Source organism: Pan troglodytes, chromosome 1 (genome assembly GCF_028858775.2).
Source record: "Pan troglodytes isolate AG18354 chromosome 1, NHGRI_mPanTro3-v2.0_pri, whole genome shotgun sequence".
NCBI lineage: Eukaryota > Metazoa > Chordata > Mammalia > Primates > Hominidae > Pan > Pan troglodytes.
Window position 1 is genome coordinate 186,884,858 of NC_072398.2, and position 23,071 is coordinate 186,907,928.

Below are 23,071 nucleotides of genomic sequence, written 5' to 3' on the forward strand. Positions count from 1 at the left end.
GTATTTTTAGTAGAGATGGGTTTCACTATGTTAGCCAGGCTGGTCTGGAACTCCTGACTTTGTGATCCACCCTCCTCAGCCTCCCAAAGCGCTGGGATTACAGGCGTGAGCCACCGCGCCTGGCTCTTGTGCCTATTTCATGAGCTTTTAGCCTTAAGAACAACTTGCTGGATATTTTCTATTGGCTTATTATTTGCTCCTAGGATGCCAACTGAGCAGGAGGCTGGGAGTGGGCTAGTTTGTGAGCAAGGTAAGAGGTTACAACTTTCAAGAGAATAATTCTGTCACCAACCTCTCTTCTGCAAGGAAAAAACTTAAGCAATTAGCAATTTTCTTTCATTTAACCAAAAAAAAAAAAAAACCCTATTCAATTCTCACCTCAAAAGTTTAAAGGTAGCTGCGTGTGGTGCCTCATGCCTATAATCCTAGCACTTTGGGAGGCAGAGGCAGAAGGCTTGCTTGAGCCCAGGAGTTTGAGCCCAGCCTGGGTAACATAGCAAGGCCTCATCTCTACAAAAAAAAAATTTTTTTTTAATTAGCTGGGTGTGGTGGCATGCCCCGTAGTCCTAGCTACTCAGGAGGATGAGGCGAGAGGATTGTTTGAGCTCACGAGTTTGAAGGTATAGTGGCCTATGATGGCACCACTGCACTCCAACCTGGGCAATAGAGTGAGACCCTGTCTCAAAAAAAAAAAAAAAAGTTTAAAGACACAGTGAGTGTGCTGGCCCCCTCTGCTCTATGAACAAGAGACCAAATGATGAGGTCAGCTTTACCAAGCAGTTATCACAGTGCTGGTCACATTTTCCCTTCTGAATGTATCAGTTTGGTTTGAGGTCGCGTTTCTAAGGTAGAGACAACTTGCCATACCAAGGTAATAAGGATCTTCCCCTCCAGAAAGAATAGAATTATCAAAAAGGTCAAGAAAAGTTTCAAAATGACTGATGGACCTTTGTCTGAATATTGGTGTATGGCTTTTGTGTGTCAAAAATCCAGGGATAAAAATATGACACTTTTCTTAAACTATCCCTTCTGTTCATAAAGAAACTTCCTATCTCTGAGTGTTGAATCTGTTCTCAGGGAACCCCCATGATACCAATGTCCCTCATCTAGGGAGACTTTTGAAGCCTGGGGACATACACAAAATTGTTTCTGACTGCTGCTGGTCCAGGACCAATAAAACCCTCTGAATGCACACAGTCCCCAGTGTAATTTCCAATACTTCCACACTCTTTCCACAAATAGCCACCACCATTAAAGGGTTTTAATGTTTCATTCAAAATGGATTAGTTCCTGTGGCCAATAGCCAATGTAATTATAATGAATGTTGTATTAATCCTTATGATATTTCCCTGAGTTCAATACATCACTGTATCTTAATCTTCCGCTATTCAGTTGCTCAATTACCCAATTAGACTGTTGGTGATCATTTACTGGGACTTATTTCATCTGTGGTACATGAGCTTACTTTTGGTTCCTAAGGAATTGGTCTGGCTTATGTGATTATGGGGATATTATTCTGGTTATGCACCACTTCTAGTCTCTCCCCTAAGCAAAATTATGGAATCTCGGAGAAATAACTGAAATGGAAAGGCTCTGGACATTAACTTTCCCAATATATGGTGTTGCCAGGTCCATTAAGAAAAATTATTTAACATTTTAGAACAAGTTGGTAATGTCACATATAATAACATTCTAGACGATGTAACAACAAAAAAGACTTCTGACACTAGCGGTATGGCTCACTACATATTTTGAAAAGCTCTTCTTTAAAATATATTGATAGTGGATACATTTCAACAAATAGATATTTATACACTTAGGAGTACAAGGAACTAAGGAAAATCTCTAGGAGCCTGAAACAAACACAAAAAGCTGAAATCGGTGATGTGCCCATATGGAAACAAGACTACCATGGGGAGGCCAAGTGCAGTGGCTCATGCCTGTAATTCCAGCACCTTGGGAGTCTGAGGCAGGTGGATCACTTGAGGTCAGGAGTTCAAGACCAGCCTGGCCAACATGGCAAAACCCCATCTCTATGGGAAAAAAAATACAAAAATTAGACAGGTGCGGGGGTGGGCACCTGTAGTTCCAGCTGCTTGGGAGGTTGAGGCAAGAGAATTGCTTGAACCCGGGAGGTGGAGGTTGCAGTGAGCCAAGATTGTGCCACTGGACTCCAGCCTGGGCGACATGAGACTCTGTCTCAAAAGAAAAAAAAAAAAAAAACTACCATGGGGAAAATGCCAATACTAGAAACCTAGAGCTTTGAGTTTTGAGCTAAGCTTCGTTTAAACCTAGTGCTTTAAACTAAACAGATTTAGTTTAACATGAGATAGTGTTACAGAACCAACAATAACAAAACAGATTAATTAAATCTGTTTAACTGAATCTGATTAACTAATGTTTTTTTTTTTTTTTTACAGGATCTTGTTCTGTTACCCAGGCTGGAGTGCAATGGCGCTATCTTGGCTCACTGCAACCTCTGCCTCCTAGGCACAACAGATTAACTAAATCTGTTTTGTTACTCTATCTTACAGTGGTATACTTCCTCATGCAGTAGATTTTCTTTCGTATTAGTTGTCCATTTTGATTAAATTAACATATAAGATTAAATCATGTAAATTTGAGGTGGGGTGCGGTGGTTTCTGCCCATAATCCCAACACTGTGGCAGACCAAGGTGGGTGGATTGCTTCAGTCCAGGAGTTCGAGACCAGGTTGGGCAACATGGTAAAACTCCATCCCTACAAAAAATACAAAAATTAGCCACGCATTGTGGCACATGCCTATAGTCCCAGCTACTTGAGAGGCTGAGGCAGGAGGATTGTTTGAGCCTAGGAGACAGAGGTTGCAGTGAGCCGAGATCACGCCATTGCACTCCAGCCTGAGTAACAGAACAAGATCCTGCAAAAAAAAAAAAAATTCAATATAATTCACCATGAATTAAAGAAGAAAATATGAGATCATCCAATTAAAGGCAGATAAAAAGGATTTGATAAAAATTCAACATACTTTTAAAGAAAATTAAAATAGTGGAAGGACATGCTTTATCAGCTACCAAGACTTATTGTAAAATACGATAATTAAGACACAGAGAGAGCCTGGCGCTGTGGCTCACGCCTGTAATCCCAGCACTTTGGGAGGCCAAGGCGGGCATATCACGAGGTCAGGAGATGGAGACCATACTGGCTAACATGGTGAAACCCCGTCTCTACTAAAAATATAAAAAATTAGCCAGGGGTGGTGGTGGGCGCCTGTAGTCCCAGCTACTCGGGAGGCTGAGGCTGGAGAACGGTGTGAACCCGGGAGTCGGGGCTTGCAGTGAGCCTAGATTGCACCAATGCACTCCAGCCTGGGCGACAGAGCAAGACTCCGTCTCAAAAAAAAAAAAAAAAAAGACACAGAGGGGCCAGGCACGGTGGCTCACGCCTGTAATCTTAGCACTTTGGGAGGCTAAGGTGGGTGGATCACGAGGTCAGGAATTTGATACCAGCCTGGCCAACATGGTGAAATCCCATCTCTACTAAAAATACAAAAATTAGCCACGCATGGTGGCACGCACCTGTAATCCCAGCTACTCAGGAGGCTGAGACAGGAGAATTGCTTGAACCCAGGAGGCAGAGGTTGTAGTAAGCCGAGATCATGCCACTGCACTCCAGCCTGGGCGACAGAGTGAGACTCTGTCTCAAAAAAAGAAAAAAAAAAAAAGACATGGAGGGATTAGTGCAGGCACAAATAGAAAAATGGGTAAAACAGACAGGCTAGAAATGGACCCAAGCATATATGGATTCCTGATATATGACAGAGCCGTCACCAAAGGACAATAGGGGAAGGATGTTCTTTCCAAAACATGGTGCTCAGACAATTGGCTATCTGGATGGAAAAAATGAAGTTGAACTCTGATCTCATACCATATATGAAATATTTTCCAGGAGGATTAAATCTGACTGATTTGTCAATCAGGTTCCGGTCAGGAAAAAGAAACCATACCAGTAATTTGAACAGGGAAATGTTAATATAAAGAATTACTAGGCCAGGCGTGATGGCTCACATCTGTAATGCTAGCACTTTGAGAGGCTGAGGTGGGAGGATCGCTTGAGTCCAGGAGTTTGAGACCAGCCAGGGCAACATAGTGAGACCTCACCTCTATGAAAAATAACAAAAAAATGTAGCTGAGCATGGTGGCGGTATGTGCCTATAGTCCCAGCTAGTTGGGAGGCTGAGGTGGGAGAATTGCTTTAGCCCAGGAGGTCGAGGCTGAACTGTGATTTGCGCCAACACACTCCAACCTGGGCAACAGAGCAAGACTGTCTCAAAAAAAAAAAAAAGAAGAAGAAAAGAAAAGAATGATTAACTAGTCACAAGGGGTTAACTAAATTATATGTGCAGAGAACTCCGAATAATACAGGCATAGCAGATGTAGGGAGCAGACACCCTCTCTATGGTGAAGGCAGAGTACCAAGGAAAGGAGTAAGCTTGGAATAGAGCTGCCCATGAATTAAACAAGAAAATATGAGATCATCTAATTAAAGGCAGAAAAAAGGATTTGATAAAAATTCAACATACTGTTAAAGAATATTAAAATGGAGGAAGAACATACTTTATCAGCTACCAAGACTTATTGTAAAATATGATAATTAAGACATGGAGGGGCCAGGCACGGTGTCTCATGCCTGTAATCCCAGCACTTTGGGAGGCTGAGGCTGAGATTCAGACCTCCCTGTAGAGGGTGTCACTGTGCTGCACTGGATGGGAGAGAAGGTACCACAGACCAGGGTGGCAGGAAGGAAACGGTCCACTGGGGCACTGGTGAAACTTGCTAGGAAACCACCTGTTGTGGGGGTGCCTAGCTGGGAAACTGCCTGCTGGCATCCACACCAGTGGAACAAGAAGGAAAAGCGGCCGGGCACAGCAGCTCGTGTCTGTAATCCCAGCACTTTGGGAGGCCGAGGTGGGCAGATCATGAGGTCAGGAGATTGAGACCATCCTGGCTAACACGGTGAAACCCTGTCTCTACTAAAATACAAAAAATTAGCCGGGCGTACTGGCACGCACCTATAGTCCCAGCTACTCAGGGGGCTGAGGCAGGGGAATTGCTTGAACCCAGGAGGCGGAGGTTGCAGTGAGCCGAGATTGCGCCACTGCACTGCACTGCACTGCAGCCTGGCAACAGGGCAAAACTCCTTCAAAAAAAAAAAAAAAAGAAGGAAAAGCCCCAGAACCAGGAAGAGGAGCCCCTTCCTCTGGCAATGACCCTCCAGCAATTTCTTCTGGCAAGATCTACCATTGTGTCAGGTGACAAAGCAGAAATGTTTACAAGGTCTGGCTCCAGTATCACAAAGCAGGGCAAAGAAGATTGGATTTGGAGTCAAGCAGCAATAAATTGCATAGTAACTGTGTAACTACCTAAATGTGAAAGGCAAAATCATAAAGCTTTCAGAAGGCATTATAAAAGAATAGCTTGCTTCATGGTTTCAGTGTTATTAAGACATCTACAGCACCAACCATAAAGGAACTGATTGATCATTTTGCCAAATTAAAGTAAACTTCTGTTCAACAAAAGTCGTCATTAAGGCAGCAAAAAAACTAATCCTCAGAGTGGGAGAAGATATTTGCAGCATATAAAATCAATAAGGGACTAGTATCCAGAAAATATAAAGAGCAGGACGTGGCAGATGTATTTTCCAAAGACGGCTGCAACAATAACTCCAATTCCACGTACTTCTGTACAATGTGACCTTGACATTCCCTCCACTGAGACGAAAGACCTATATCTGCTCACCTTTAGAGATTCACTTATAACCAACAGAATGCAACAGAAGTAATGTTCAAGGCCATACACTGCTGCCTGGTTTACCTGGGACACTCGCCTTTGAAGCCCTGAGCTGACATGTAAGAATTCTGACTGCGTAGAGGCCTGTGCTTGAAGAAGCAGAGATCACACGGAGAAACTCCATGAAGGTTTTCTAGCCAGTTGCCCCAGCTGAGGCCCCAAACAATAGTCAGCATCAACCACCAGACATGTTAGTGAAATACCTACAGATAATTTTACCCCTCAGCCACTGAGTCACTTCCAGACTTTGAGTCTTACCAGCTGAATCCCCAGACATCACAGAGCAGACACAAGCCATACCTACTGTGTCGCGTCAAAATTAATGAACCATAGAGTTCACGAGCCTAGTAAAATAATTGTTTTATGCCACCGAGTTTTGGAGTAATTTGTTATATAGCAGTAGTTAACTGGAACATCTTACAAATCCATTTTTTTCTTTTTTCTTTTTTATTTATTTTTTGAGACAGAGTCTTGCTCTGTCACCTAGGCTGGAGTGCAGTGGCGCAATATTGGCTCACTGCAACCTCCGCCTCTTAGGTTCAAGCGATTCTCCTGCCTCAGCTTCCCAAATAGCTGGGATTACAGGTGCACACCACCACAACTGGCTAATTTTTGTATTTTTAGTGGAGGCGGGGTTTCACCATGTTGGCCAGGCTGGTCTTGAACTCCTGACCTCAACTAATCTGCCCGCCTCGGCCTTCCAAAGTGCTGGGATTACAGGAGTGAGCCACTTTTTCTTTTTTTTTTTTTTTAAAAAAAAAAGAAAGAAAAAGGCTGGGTGCAGTGGCTCACACTTGTAATCCCAGCACTTTGGGAGGCTGAGTAGGAGGATCACTTGATGCCAGGAGTTCAAGACCAGCCTGAGCAACATAGTAAGACCTGTCTCTCTGGGGAAAAAAAAAAAAAAAAAAAAAAAAAAAAGGCCAGGCATGGTGGTAGTGGTGCACACCTGTAGTTCCAGCTACTTGGGAGGCCGAGATGGGATAATTGCTTGAGCCCAGGAGTTCGAGGTTTCAGTGAGCTATTATTACATCACTGCACTCTAGCCTGGGCAACAGAGCAAGATTCTGTCTTAAAAAGAAAGAAAGAAAAAAAAAAGACAACCCAATAGAAAAATTAGTAGAAAACTTAAACAAGCACTTCACAAATGAAGAAATCCAATAAACATAGGAAAAGTTAGCCAACCCCATTCATAATCAGGAAAATGCAAATTAAAACCACAATGAGATACACTCAACAAAATGACACCATTTTTAAAGTCTGACATTTGAAGAGATGATGAAGAGGTGGAGTAATAGGAATTTCCTTCACCTAGATCCTCTTGAAAGCAGAGTCTGAGACAAGGATTAATGTGGTAATGCTTTCTTTGGGATGTGCCAGCTCAGGGCAGTGAGGGTGAGGGAGGAAGAGAAGTGAAGCAGAGGAAGATACAGTACAATGTTATTGTGCTGATTGCTGCCTTGCAGCAAGCTTCCAAGAGACACAGCAGGTTGTTCATTAAATGTGGTCATGCTTCAAGTGGGAAGGGTTGCAAGGAGCAATGAGAAGGGAGGGAGATTTATCTTCCTGGTTTCCTCCCTTTTCCTGTTCCCATTAGTCAAGGTTTGCATCACATGGAGCTATTGCTCTGCGAATCCAGACATCTCCCATGGGCCTCTGGCTGCCTCCATGGTGTGGCTTTCATCCAAATCTGAATGTAGACAGGTGACCAGGTGCAGTTTGGGTGCTTAGAAAGAGAAAAGAAGGCAATTAGAGGAATCTGACAAGGCACATGAAGTTTGTGTCATAATAAGATTCTCATACACTGCTGATGGAATACAGAATTGGTGCAACCACTTTGGGGAAAGGTTTGGCAGTGCATGCTAAAGTTGAAAATGTAATACCCTACAACCTAGCAACTCTGCTCCTAGGTTCATGACTTTTAGAAATTTGTGTACAGATTTACAGAACCAGATCACATAAACAAAAATGTTAATATCAGCATGTTTTGTTGTAGACAAAAAGTAGAGGTAATTCAGGTGCCCATCAAAGGGAGAATGAGCAAATAAATTGTTGTTTGTTCTCACCATACACATGAGGAAAAAAATGTTTCATAATTTACAGAAAATAGGGAAAAAGATGTCAGTCTGAAGGAGCTTGGTTAATATGGACCTTGAACAAAATAGGATTCTCAGAGGATTGTTACATTGGCAAGGCAAATCCAAATATTGTTTAGAAGAGAAAATGACGGACTTCAAGGACTCTACTTGGCTGGCCTTAATGACACTGTGTTAGAAACACTTATTAGACCCCGGTCTAATAATATTTGTATTTGACCCTGGTCAAATAATAATATTTGAATACCTGGTTCAAATAAGCATTCTTTCTTATAAGTCAAATTTACATACAACAGGAATGGTAGCAAATTCAACTGTGATTTTTACAAAACCACATGCGTTGTGATTTTATTCTAGCCATGAAAAAAATGTGTGCCCTCCTTAGTAAGTAACACTACTATACATTCCAGAAAATGCCAAAGTATCAAACACCAGATTGAGAATTGAGACCTATGCTGTTATGCTGTTGTGTTGGTAGCTTACTAAGATAACTAGAAACAAAGTTACATGAGGAATTATAATTATACTGGGAATAATAGCTTTGTGTGTATGTGACAATAACTAACGTATACGTGTATGTGTGTGTGTGTGTGTGTGTGCATTTTGTTAGCCAGGCTGGTCTTGAACTCCTGACCTCAAGTCATCTGCCTGCCTCAGCCTCTCAAAGCACTGGGATTACAGGCATGAGCCGTCGCACCCCACCTTGATAATTCCTCTTGAAGGTAAGAAGAATACAGAGTAGTTATAACCTGGTGAGCAATGCGAGAAGCCTTGTCCACTGACTGGTCAGTCTGGAGCAGTGACTGGGGTCCCAAGTGAGATTCCATTTCAATTGCTCTGTTTTTCATAACTTATAGACACTGTTCCAGGGTTTCCTGACATTATAAATAAGGAAGAAAAGGGCCTTCTGAGAAGTCAGATTGTTTTTTAGCACAAAGACTATTTTAATCTCTCAGGCTTGGAACCCTAGTCGCAATGCTTGTGATAATGCCAATATTTGTAAAAGCATACTTTAGAAAATTTCAGAAAGTCATTTATTATGTCTGTTGCAGGAAATAGTGCTGGTTCGTGAAATATGCTTGTTAATATTTACTGAAGTCACTAAGTGAGAAGAAGCAGTTCCCTCTGTCTTTCTTCCCACAGTTGCTTATATTAACTATGTCCCTGGCAGCTTCTAGACACACAGTGCAAAGCTGTCTGTCTTCCCCTGGGTGGGCAGACGGGAATGGGGAAGGTATGGTGGCAGAGATGGAGATCTCTTGTCGATGACAAAGGAACGGAAGGGGAGAGAGGTGGAACAGACACGGCATTGGTAATGGCAACAGAAGGAGGCTAGCCACAATGGTGGCATCAAAAGGCAACGAGGATGAGGAGAGGGGATGTTGATGGGGACAGAGACCAGAGAGGAGAAAGGAGTTAGAAGGGGAATTAGGGGAGGGGAGGAGGAGATAAAACATAAACGAGATGAAGATGGGTACACATAGGGTGAGGATGGTACGGGGGATGATGGTAGGGGCATGATGAGGATGACAGCAGAAATGGGCCTGAATGTTTGCTTGGACAGATGGGGAAGGAGAATGGGAAGAGATGTGAGTTATAGATGAACGGAATAAAAATAAGGGTAGAATGAGTACTGAGCATGTTGCAATGGACATGGAGAAGAGACTCACTTATTCCTTCTTTCTCAAATATTGTTGTGGGGGCAGCTACTGCGTGCCAGGAACTATTCTAAGAGTTGGGGATACAGTGGCAAATAAGACTAAGTCTCTTCCCTCATGAAACTTTTGTGGTAGTAAGGAAAACAGAAAATAAATTTGCTATATTATAATGAGAAGTGCTACAAATGAAAGTAAAGGAGAAAAAAAGTAAAGCAAAAGAGAGTGATGGAGAACATCATTCTAGAAAGGTGGTCAGAAAAGACTTCTACAAAGAGCAGACACTGGAGCCGAGGGAAGTGAAACAGGAAGCCAGGCAGGTGCCTTAGGAAGGGCTCCCCAGGGGAGTGCAGCAGTGCTCAGGTCCCTCCCAGCCAGGGCCAGCCTCTCTGCTTGGGGAATGGATCTCCTCCTCTCTCAACAAAAGGATTCAGTTCCTCAAATATTTCTCTTCTCTTGCCTCTCTTTTCCCTCTCTACTGGATCGATCTCAGAAATACACAGAAATAATCTGCTGTTATTTACCATATCCTTGAAAAAAAATACTCTCATGGGCCAGGCACAGTAGCTCATGCCTGTAATCCCAGCACTTTGGGAGGCCGAGGTGGGTGGATCACCTGAGGTCAGGAGTTGGAGAACAGCCTGGCCAACATGGTGAAACCCTGCCCTACTAAAAATACAAAAATTAGCCAGGTGTGATGGCAGGCACCTGAAGTCCCAGCTACTTGGGAGGCTGAGGCTGGAGAATCGCTTGAACCCAGGAAGCAGAGGTTGCGGTGAGCCGAGATTGCACCATTGCACTCCAACCTGGGCGACGGAGTGAGACTCTGTCTCAAAAAAAAAAAAAAAGAAGAAGAAGAAGAAGAAACCTCTCATGATCCTAACTTTCCCTCCAGCTCACACCCATCTTACTATACCTTTTTACAGCAAAATTTCTTGAAAGAATTGTCTACCCAACTACTCCAATTCCTGTCTGTCCTTTCTCTCTTGAACATGTTACAATAAGCTTTTGCTGACACCATTTCCTGACACTGCTGTTGTCACCATCATTAATGACCTTCCTCTTATTAAATCTTATTCACTCAATTCCCAGACCTCTGCTTACTTGATCTTTGACACAGCTGATCACTTCCTCCTCCTTCAAACACCTATTTCTCTAGGCTTCTGGGACGCTACGTTTTCCGATTTTCCTCCTACATGACTACCTCTTCCTTCTCCAGCTCTTCTCTCCAGCCTCTTACTGTCAGAGGCTCTGGGGGCTCCTGGGCCTCTTCTATTTTCTATTCACATTTATATCCTTGGTGCCCGCATCTACTATTGTGGTTTTATTTCTTTTTATTTATTATTTTTGTTATTATTATTTTACAGACAAGGTCTTGCTCTGTCACCCATGCTGGGGTGCAGTGGTGTGATCATAGCTCTCTGCAGCCTGGAACTCCCGGGCATCCTCTTGCCTCAGCCTCCCCAGTGGCTAGGACTACAGGCATGTGCCATCATGCTGGCCTATTTATTTATTTATTTATTTATTTTTGTAGAGACAGGATCTTGCTATGTTGCCCAGGCTGGTCTCAAACTCCTGGCCTCAAGGGATCCTCTCAACCCTCCCAAAGTTCTGGGATTATAGGCATGAGCCACTGCAGCTGGCCCACTCTTGTGGTTTTAAATACCACCCACACACTGATGACTCACAAATGTGCAGCTCCAGCTCAGATCAGTCCCCTGAATCCAGACTCTTAAGACCTGACTGGATTTCTAAGGGGCATTTCCATTAACACATCTAAAACTGTCCTCCTTGTCTTCCCACCCAAACCCACACTTCCCACTATCTTCCCATCTCAGTGCAACTCCTTCCTTCCAGTTGCTCAGGCAAAAAACAAAAAAAAAACCTGGGTTCCTTTCTTTTTTCTCTCCCCACACACCCAAATCCATCAACAAGTCCTGTTGTATCCGCCTTCAAAATATGTCCAGAATCTTACCAATTCTCACCACCTCCATCATTACCACCCAAGTCCAAGTCACCATGATCACTTGCCCAGTCATGATTGTCCCCCCGTCCCCCCCCAAAAAAAAACAGTAGGAGGAAGAGGAGGAGGCAAAGGGCAGCCCAGGTGGCAGAGGGGAGCAACAGTGTGATGGGGGTGGAGGGGAAGCTCCAGGTAGTTAACTACTACCGGAGCAGACAGCAGGTAGCCAAGAGTGTGGAGAGCTATGCTGAGGTGGTCTCAGGAACCAGAACGTGGGAAGTCTGGAATGCCACCCTAGGAGCTTGGATTTATGCTGAGCCAACGAGGACCCATAGAAACCTCACTAGATTGGCTTCAGCATGGAAAATGGGTTGAGGAAGTAGAGACTGGAAAGCCCAATAGGAGGCAGTTGTGACCTGCCAATTGTAGCAGTGACTAGGACAAGGGAGGTGGCCATGAAAGTGGAGGGAAGTGAGCAAATTCAAGCTTTTGAGGAAGGGGAGCCAACAGGACTGTTGGTTGTAGGCAGGGTCATAGGAGAGAAAGGCTTGAGCTTGGGGCCTGAGTGGATGAAGATGCTTCTCACTGACACAGGGAAGGCTGGAGAAGGAAGGGATCATGGGGGAGATAAGGAATCAATTTTGGACTTAGTGAATTTAAGTACCTGAAAGAGTTCATGGTTGGATATAAAGGCCTAGAGCTAAGGAGCCAAGGGTGAGCTGGGAAGATATTTAGAAGTAACCTAAGTGTAGATGGTGACTGAAACCATAGGAGGGGTGAGCTGTGGAGAGGGGTAGAAAAGACCCAGCTCAGAGCTCCAACAACACAAACATTTCCAGGAAGAAGAACCTTGAGGAAGTCAGGAAAGGAGGGGAGTAAGAAGTGGAAGGGAACCAGGAGAGCTGTTGGAGAATACAGTTGACTTCTGCTGAGAGGGTCACAGCTGAGCATGAAACACGCCCATTGGATTTATCACAGTGATGCTCATTGGTGACCTCGGGAGGAGCAGTTAGGATGTGATGGTGTCTGAAGTTGCAGGGGGTTGAGGAATAAGAGGTGAGGAAGAGGTTTGACCGCAGGGCTGAATTAACACCTTTAAAAGATTATGGTTCCCATCCTCCTACAAGTAATACAAAGTGAGTTTTTTTATTTTCAAAATAACATAAAAATATATAAATGTTAAAATTAAAATAAACTTTCTAAATTATTTTAATTGCAGTTAACTTACTTGCAAATTTGTATTAAAAATAACTGTCCTTCCCCTTCCCCTGTTCAATAATGCTTATTTGCTGTGTTGTCCTTCTTTGTTGGTGCCTCAAACATGTGCTTTGTTTGTCTACTTGGTAATCCCGTAGGGTTTGGCTCTGATAAAGACAAGGGAGGTGGGAGGCTCACTGGAGCCCAGGAGTTCAAAGCTACAGTGTGATCATGCCCCTGCACTCCAGCCTGGGCAACAGAGCAAGACCCTGTCTCAAAAAAAAAAAAAAAAAAAAAAAAAGACGAGGGAAAAGGGAGAGGTGAGAATGTGGGGTAGAATGGTTTTTCAGCCATAAAAAATAACGAAATCATGTCTTTTACTGCAACATGGGTGGAACTGGAGGCCATTATCCTAAGTGAAACACCTCAGACACAGAAAAACAAATACCACGTGTTCTGTCTTATAAGTGGGAGCTAAATAATGTGTACACGTGGAAGTAGAGTGTGGAATGACAGACAATGGAAATTCGGAAGGGCGAGAGGGTGGAGAGGGGTGGATGATGAGAAATCACTTAATGGGTTCAATGTATGTTACTCCAGTGATGGATCCACCACAAGCCCTGACTTCACCACTATACAAAATATCAATGTAACAAAATTACACTTATGCCCCATAAATGCATACACATTTTAAAAATCACTTAAAAAATTAAAAAGGAGGTTTGGTAGAGGGAGATTTGGGGACTTTTTAAAATAATGGAGGCTTTATCATGTTTATAGGCTACAGACAAGAACTAATTGACTTAGAGACTAAAATGCAAGAAAGAAGGATGAATCAATAAAACCAGAGGGTCAAAGGTGGGGGGAATGCAGAGCACAGAAGGGACGGGCTGAGGGTGTGGCGTCCAGATTCCGCCCTCCCCTACCCATGGGCTACTGGAGGCAAAAGACACCCACCGAGCACAGCGGCCACAGAGACATGCATCGCCGACGCTGGGGCAGGAGCAGATGCTAAGGTTGGACAAGAGCAGGGAAAAGAGAAAGAGGAAGTTGGCACCTTTTGGATTGGAACATGGCATCCTGACCCAGAACACAGTGTACTTTCCCACCAAAGCAGCAAGGGTTAAAAAACAGACTCTGTCTTTCCCTCAGCATCCCCCAAGGTTAGGACTAGGGTGATATGGTGTAGGTGTTCATCCCCTCCAAATCTCAGTTGAAATGTGATCCCCAGTGTTGGAGGTGGGGCCTAGTGGGAGGTGTTTAGGTCCTGGAGGCGGATCCCTCATGAATGGCTTCGTGCTGTCCTTGCAATAATGAGTGATTTCTCGCTGAATTACTAGAGATCTGCTTGTTTAAAAGAGTGTGGCTCCTCCTGTCCTCCCTCCCTCCCTCCCTCCCTCCCTCTCTCTCTCTCTTTCTCTCTCTCTCTCGCCGTGTAACACACTGGCTCCCCTCCGCCTTCCACGGCAGTTGTAAGCTCCCTGAGGCCTCCCCAGAAGCAGATGCTTCCTGACAGCCTGCAGAACCATAAGCCAAAATAAACGTCTTTTCTTTATTAGTTACCCAGCCTCAGGTATTTCTTCATAGCAAAGCAAGAACAGACTAACACATAAGGGGAGAAGGAAAGCCAGCTAGACTGGGGTGGACCCCTCTGGCCAAGGCCTCCTGCCCAGGAAAGCCCTCCTCCCATGCTGAACCCCCACCCCTATCCTGCCAGGGAGTGTCCTATCCATCTCCTGGTAGGATGTGAGGACTGGAAGACCCTGTCCTGAAATGTCTCCCACCCAGACCTGCCTCAGTTTGCAGACTTTTACCTCTCCACATGAGTGATCATTAAAATACACATTTCTGTGAGGGGAGGGGGTCAGGCCCTGACCCCTGAGAGGAGGCATGTGGCTGGGGGAGGGGAATAAATGCAGAAAGCAGAGGTAAGGATTCTAAGGCCACTCAGCTAGTGATGTCACCAGTGGTGACCCCAGAAATTCTATGTAAAAGGGCACAGGGTCACAATTGTGTTACAACAGGGGATGGGCCAGGGGACAAACTATTTTTACTCAGATTAGGCATTTTTTGCCTAGCTTGGGGGAGAATGAGAAAGTGTGTTGAGTGTCTAAACTCTCCACAAGCTTCCGTTTGGTGCCACTCTGGAGAAAACATAACCCCAGCCTGTGACCCTGGAGAATCATGCTGGCAGAGCAAGGGTTAAAGCTTCCTGTGAGGCCAGGGGCCAGCCCTCCTGTGAGGCCAGAATGTTCCAGTCCAGACTGAGGCAGGCAGCTTGGGAAAAACTGCCCACCACCTAATGAATCAGATACTACATTAGCTTGAGATCAAGGCCAAGGCCGAAGGGCAGGGGAAGGGAGGAGGCTGCTGACAGAGAAGCTTGGTTCTCTCTGCCCCAGTAACAGGGAGGTGGTGGGGGCTACATAGTAACTGGAGGGCCCTGCCCCAGGAGCTCTCCTGCTCACCCCACTCCTGGCTGGTATGTCCTCACCTCAGTGAGACTTTTCCCGTAAAGAGAGGCCTCAAGGTGAAGTGCTCAGGACCCAGAAACTGGAATGAGACGCTGATGAAAGGGGCTGGGCGCAGTGGCTCACACCTGTAATCCCAGCACTTTGAGAGGTGGGCATATCACTTGAGGTCAGGAGTTTGAGACAGCCTAAACAACATGGTGAGACCCCATCTCTGCCAAAAACGCAAAAATTACCCAGGCATGGTGACATGCACCTGTAATCCTAGCTACTCAGGAGGCTGAGGCAGAAGAATTGCTTGAACCCAGGGGGCGGAGATTATAGTGAGCCGAGATCACACCACTGCACTCCAGCCTGGGTGACAAAGCAAACTCTGTCTCAAAAAGAGAAAGAAAAAAAAAAGTGCTGAGGAAAGGGCTTGTCCTGTCCTTCTCATGCCCAGATGGGGAAGAAAGGTCAGTGCTGCCTGAGGCTCAGAGAACCCAGGCTTGTGCTTCCAGGGTACACAGGAAACACAGACCCTCTCGGTTCTGCTCCTCCCAGCCTCTCTTGTCCTGCTCTGTCCCACCCCCACCTAATTCTGATCTGGCCCCAGGTTATCCCCACCCTTCCCCCATGAGGTCAGGGTGGCATTGGCTCACTGTTGGTGCTCTGCCCTGGTCAGTGCACCCTGCCCCAGTCGCTGTGACAGTGAGCTGCTCCTTCTCTAAATAATCACGTATTCTCAACCAAATGCGGTCAACTCCTTCAGGAAGTTCTGCACCCTCTCTGGGGTACAAAGGGACATCCCACCAGCCTCAAACAGAAACAAATTCTGTGGTATAATTTATACTCCAGTGCTCCCTGTGGGTCCAGGCTGAAGACAGTATCCACACACTTGCTTAGCTTTCTTCCTCTGTCCTATCCTGTTTCTCTCCCACCTCTTCTTCTGAGAGGACTCCTCTCATTAATCACTGGAACAAGAATATTCATGTCAGACTCTGTTCTCGGGAACCTGACCTAAGAGCCTTCCTTATGTCACTCATAACCAGTATCGCCCAAGATGCTACATCAACCACAATACATTGTCTCAAAATTCAGCTTTATCTAGTACCTAATACCTTGTGATACATCCCTTTCTGTTTAAACAGAGTATTGCAGATCCTGTTGTCTGCAAAACCAAGAACTTTGATCAATAAAATGATTCACACCAGAAATGGTTGCAGCAACCATCACTCAAGGGAGTGGGAGTCTGACCTAGAAGGGGACTTCTTGACCCAGTTGAGTTTGAAGGCAATGAAGATTCTAATAGCGTTAGAGGATTAGACATTATATATTGTTTGTTTTTAAAAATAATATAATAAAAAATGAGCTCAACACTCATCCCAAGAGTTAAATGTTATCGATCACTTAGTTCTACCCATGCCTCCTCCGAGAGGTAACCACTATTTGAGAACGTCATCTATATAGATGCCTAAATGAAATATTGTTTTGTTTTGCTTGTTTTTGATCTTTATAAAAAGAGTGCTCTTCAAGACTTGCTTTATTGCTCAAAATTATGTTACTAAGATTATCCATGTTGTGGCATGGATAGGAGTATCATTCATTTTTACTGCTGTGTCATATTCCATGTGTGAGTACACTACAGTCTATCCACTCTGTAGTCACCAGGCATTTGAATGGTTCTTTTATTTGTGCTCTTACATATAGCGCTACTGGCTACACTCCTGTCAGATGTCTTCTGATGTACCTGTGCAAAAATTTCTCCTGGGTATATATCCAAGAGTCGAGTATCTGGGTATGTGATTGTTCAATAACACAAGATAATGACAAATTGTTTTTCCAGAGTGGATATTCAATTTATACACCAACCATTAATGTATAAGAGATCTCACTGACCAATATTCTCTTTAGAAAGTTGGCCAGGCATGGTGGCTCTTGCCTGAAATCCCAGCACTCTGGGAGGCTGAAGTGGGAGGATTGCTTGAGCCCAGGAGTTCAAGACCAGCCTAGGCAACATATCAATACCCCATCTCTTAACAAAAAAAAAAAAAAAAAAAAAAAAGGAAAGTATTATCATACCCCTTAATTTTTTGTTGTTTTTTTTTTTGGGGGGGGGAGGGTTTTTGTTTGTTTGTTTTGAGGAAAGGTCTCACTCTGTTGTCCAGGCTGGTGTACAGTGGTGCAATCATGGCTCACTGCAGCCTTGACCTCCCAGCTCAAGCAATCCTCCCACCTCAGTCTCCCAAGTAGCTGAGAACACAGGTTCATACCACTATGCCTAGCTATTTTTAAAAATTTTTTGTAGAGACGGGGGTCTCACTGTATTGCCCAGGCTGGCCTGGAACTTCTAAGTTCAAGTGATTTTCCCACCTCGGTCTCCCAAAGTGCTGGGATTATAGGTGTGAGCCACAGTGCCCAGCCCATACTTCTTAGTTTTTGCCAATTGAATGGATGTAAATGATGTCTTATTCTAGACTTAACTACATTTCCCTGATTATTAATAAAGTTGAGTATTTTCCATCCATTTATTGCCCATTCATGTTTCCTTTTCTGAAGGAAATTTGCTAATTTTTCTATTGAATTACTTCTATATTTCTTACTATTTTATAGGCATTATCTGCACATACTAGATACTGTTTGTTGATTATATATGTTATAAATATCTTCTTTGCTTGTGGCATGTATTTTTATTTCTTCTAATGTATAATAAATAAACAGAAGTAATACAGCTATTAAGGATTATTTTAGGCTGGGAGCAGTGGCTCATGCCTGTAATTACAGCAATTTGGGAGGCCAAGGCAGGGGATCACTTGAGGCCACAAGTTCGAGACCAGCCTGGGCAACATGGTGAAACCCCGTCTCTACTAAAAATACAAAAATTAGCCTGGCGTGGTGGTGCTCAACTGTAACCCCGTCTACTCGGGAGGCTGAGGCATGAGAATCACTCGAATCTAGGAGGCGGAGGTTGCAATGAGCCTACATCACACCACTGCACTTCAGCCTGGGTGACAGATGGAGACTCTGGCTCAAAAAAAAAAAAAAAAAAAAAAAAACAAGGATTATTTGGATTCATATTATGAGTACTATTATGCCGACAATTTTATGATATAATCACTAGTATTCTGGCTTGTATTACTTAAATTGTCATAAACATCTCCCTTTTTTTTTTTTTAGATGGAGTCTCGCAGTGGCATGATCTTGGCTCACTGCAACCTCTGCCTCCCAGGTTCAAGTGATTCTCCTGCCTCAGCTTCCCGAGTAGCTGAGATTACAGGCGTGTGCTACCACGCCCGGCTAATTTTTGGTATTTTTAGTAGAGACGGGGTTTCACCATGTTGGCCAGACTGCTCTCGAACTCCTGACCTCGTGATCCGCCCGCCTCAGCCTCCCAAAGTGCTGGGACTACAGGCGTGAGCCACCACGCCCAGCCTATAAACATCTCTTGACCTTAAAACAATATAAAGTTCTTCTAAAGATACCTAGTTAGCACACTTTCTCATTAAAATTGCATTAACTTCCAATCTATTTCCATATTTATTTGAAAGTTCTTATTGTTTTTGTGCACACGATTAGCAGCTTTCAAATAATCATTAATTATTATAGCATTTTACTCATGAAATATTAAATATACATGTATACCTCAAATGACTAATAGAATTTTGGCATATAAAGCAAAGGACATTTTCATGAACCTGTATCTTGAATGGTTACCTATATGTGAAGGTGAATATTCAGATATTAACAATAAATTCACGTAACATGGCTTGGTTCATTTACTGATATTGTTATGTTGATCAGATATGACAGAAATCAACACAGTCATGATCAAGGATCACACACAGGTTCAGGGATGTCACAAATGATACTGAAGAAGGTATTTGACTATTTAACCTTGTAAGGGCTAGAGCCAAAGTCATAGTTGAATAGCAGATGTGAGCCAAATACTAAGTCCACAGCTAAGCTTTAGTGCATCCCTAATATGAAATTCTTCACAGTCTACATCATAAAATTATTTATATCTAGGTTTCTCTATGGATTTGCATAGAAAGTGTCTAGAATGATAACCGACAAATGTTGAAGATAATTGTTGGGGGTAGCTGCATTTGGGGCAGTTGAAAAAACTTTTTCAGTACTTTCTGTATTAATTATTATAATAAGCATATATCTTTTTATGAGAATTTAGTTAAGAATCTTTCCACAGTAACAATATCAATAATTACATATACATAACAATAAATTTTACTGGTTTTTCGCTTGTTGCCATGTTTAGCATATTATGCCTTCCTTGTTTCCCAGCTAACTTCTCATTTATTTTTTCATTTGGCTGAAGTGCTTCCTCTGGCAGTTAGTTTAGGGAGGGTACATAGGCAGTTGTGCTAGGTATTCTCCATGTGCCTCTTTTGGTCCACTTTCCACTCTGCTCTGGCCCCGCACTGCCCTGCTGCCCCATGGTCCTGCTAACCTTGTGAATTGCACTCAATCCTCCCTGCTTCCTAACAGCATTCAATCCAGAGTTGGCTCTGGCTTCCCTAATCCCTTCTCAGAGGCATCCAACACAAGCACAAACTCAAGTCTCCCTTACTAAGATGGTCCCAAGATTCATGCATTCTTCCTGCTGCAGCAAGCCAGATAAACTTAACTTTTATTAACTATAGGTATGGCCCTTACGGTCTTTTTGCTGATAGATTTTGACATACTATACAAACTCATTCTTTCTGAATCTATGGTTGAAGAAAATAAAATTGCCCATAAAAAGCAGAATGTTATTATTCTCAAGCTATGTCTAAACCCCATAAGCAGAGTCAGAATATATCCAAGTGATTATTTTAAAAAAAGAAATCAGATGACAGCTGCCCAAATCTAATGATTAATGATTTCTGGAGCGGCCCAACTGGAGAGTACTCCCAATATCATAGAAGAAGCAGCTTGCTTCTTTCCTTTCTTACAATACGCCTATGAAAAATGTCAAATATAAGAGAAACTAGGGCTGCATCTGACATAAAGATCTGACTTAGTAACAACACTTAATGATTGGCATCTATATGATTTTTTTCCATTTTATTGGGGTATAATTTAGACACAGTAATATGTACAAATCAACTTTAAATACATATACTGCCATGTACTCACAACCCAGATCAAGAGTAGAACAATTCCAACACTTCAGAGGACTCTTTCCTGTCCCCTGCAAGTTAATACCACTCCCTTGGTTAACCCAGTCTGGCCACTACCACTATAGGTTAGTTGCACCAGTTTTCAAACTTCATATAATTGCAGTCATACAGTGTGTATTCTTTTGTATCTGACCTCTTTTTTTTCTTTCAATCAAAATTATGCAAGGTTCACCCATGTTGTTTTATTATCAGTACTTTGTTCTTTCTTATTGCCACGTAATATTCCACTGGATGAGTACAACACAATGTATCCACCCATTCTTCTGCTGATGCGCATTGGGTTGTTCCAGTGTAAGCTATCATGAATAAAGCTACTGTGAACATTCTCGTACTTGTCTTCTGCTAGACAGAAGCACTCATTTCTGTTGAGGATATAGCCAGGAATAGAATTGTTGGTCACAGAGTGTATGCATGTTTAGCTTTAGTAAACACTGCCAAAGTTTTCCAAAGTGGCTGTATCAGTTTATGTTCTCACCAGCAATGTAAGAGGTTCCTCGTTTTTTCCCATCCTTGACATGGAGATACGTGATTTTTTTTTTTTTTTTTTTTGAGACAGGTTCTTGCTCTGTCACTCAGGCTGGAGTACAGTGGCGTGATCATGGATCACTGCTCCTGGCCTCCTCGTATCACCTCAGCCTCCTGAGTAGCTGGGACTATAGGCATGCACCACTACACATGGCTTTTTTTTAAATTAATTAATTAATTTATTTTTGTAAAGATAGGGTCTTGTTTTGTTCCCCAGGCTGATCTAGAACTCCTGGCTCCAAACGATCCTCCCTCCTTGGCCTCCCAAAGTGTTGGGACTACAGCATGAGCCATGGCACTCAGCAATATGATTTTTAAAGGACTGAGAAATAATGCTCTGATTTTTAAATTTGAGGGGTTTGTGTAGATAGATATAGATATAGATACAGATATAGGCATAATATAAAATAAGAGATGCCTGACTACTTGTATATTTGATCTTAATAAAATAAAAATAAGTTATCTAAATTCTGTTTTAGAGTTAAAAATACATTCGATTACAGTTTTGATCATTTCTCTTGGGGAAAGAAAGACTGACAACATCAAGTGCTTGGAAAGCATGTGGAACTTTTTGAGACAATGGGTGTTGGTGACACAGTGCAGGCAAACCCCAAATTGGGGCTTATCCCAGGAAGGTTCTTGGCTTCACTCAGGAAAGAATTCAAGAGCAACCCAGTGGTAGAAGAAAACAGCTTTATTGAGGTGGCAGTGTGGTGGTACACCTCTGTGACAGCTCCTGCAGAGCAGGGCTACCCCATGGGCAGTGTATACACAGTAGCAGCTCAGGGCAGTTCTGCAGTTATATTTATACCCTTTTTTTTGAGACAGAGTTTGCTCTGTCACCCAGGCTAGAGTGCTGTGGTGCAATCTCAGCTCACTGCAACCTCCGCCTCCCAGGTTCAAGTGATTCTCCTGCCTCAGCCTCCCAAGTAGCTGGGATTACAGGCACCTGCCACCACACCTGGCTAATTTTTGTATTTTTGGTAGCGATGGGATTTCACCACATTGGCCAGGCTGGTCTCGAACTCCTGACCTCAAGTGATCCGCCCACCTGGAAATCCCAAAGTGCTGGAATTACAGGCATGAGCCACTGTGCCCAGCCTATACCCATTTTTAATTACATGCAAATTAAGGGGCAGATTATACAGAAATTTCTAGAAAAAAGGTGATAACTTTCAGGTTGTCAGGTCATTGCCAAGGAAAGAGGTGGTAACTTCAGGGCATTGCCCTGGCAATGGTAAACTGACATGGCACTGGTGGGCACGTCTTAGGGAGAGATGATTTTGCCTCTTCCCTGTTTCAGCTAGTCCTCAATCTGGTCCAGAGTCTGAGTCTCACCTCCAGAGTTGAGTCCTGCCTCCTACCTCATTCCCCCCTCAGAAATTAGATACTCCTCTTTAATCTTAAAGGGACTACAGAAGGTTGGAGGTCTACCTCCTGTAACTGTTTCCTGCTGAGTTTATGGATGTTGGTCCTGTCTAGCCCTGGAGAAACAGAAATCTCTGGATACCTGATCTGAGGGGCCCCGAGGCAGGACACTTTCATTCTCCAGGTCAGTAGGTGGGTCGAGTTGGAAGCCTTGTGCAAGGATTGTCTTTACCTGGAACTGTTGTAATATAGAAGACAAACTTTACTAAGAGGTTAAACAAGCAAGGGCCAAAGATTAGTAATAACAAGACAGCTATCAAAGGTCCTAGGAGAGGTAAAAGCCAGGTGAAGCTTGGGAAGGCACTTTTGATAGCTAGCCAGATACAGCTGGGATTAATGCCCTGGTTATAGTTACGTAACCAGGTAGCTTGCTCACAGATCTTTTGAATGTTAACTTCAACTGCCCAGAGTTGTTGATGTATGTGCAACAGGTTTCATTAATAACTGCACAGACTCTACCTTGTTCAGCTAGTAGATAATCCAATGTTAGTCTGTTATTGAGAACTACATTTGCCAAAAAGTCTAGGGACTCTTGAATCCCCTTTAATGCCTGACCGCTATTGGTGGCTAAAGATTCTAGGGTTTGAGTCAAGTTCTTTAGGGTTCTTTAGGGTTCACGTTCTTTAGGGTTCTTTAGGGTTGACTAGGGTTGAGTAGGTAAGCAAAGCCACCCTAGGGTGCTGCTAGTTCTATTGCTGCCCAAATTCCTTCCAATTGAATTAATCCAATTGCTCACTTACTTCTGGTGTTCC

The 23,071-nt window shown here is 43.5% G+C and overlaps 1 long non-coding RNA gene across 2 annotated transcripts in view; it reads right to left on the minus strand.

The window, feature by feature from the left end:
- Positions 1–7,174: 7,174 nt before the first annotated feature.
- The window catches only part of LOC107976716 (uncharacterized), a 32,455-nt gene continuing 16,558 nt past the window's right edge, over positions 7,175–23,071 (minus strand). For both annotated transcript variants that reach the window (XR_001720882.1, XR_010149058.1), the window contains 2 exons: positions 22,402–22,497; positions 7,175–7,554 (listed from right to left, as the gene is read on the minus strand). This is a non-coding gene — a long non-coding RNA (uncharacterized LOC107976716). The remainder of the gene's footprint in view (positions 7,555–22,401; positions 22,498–23,071) is intronic.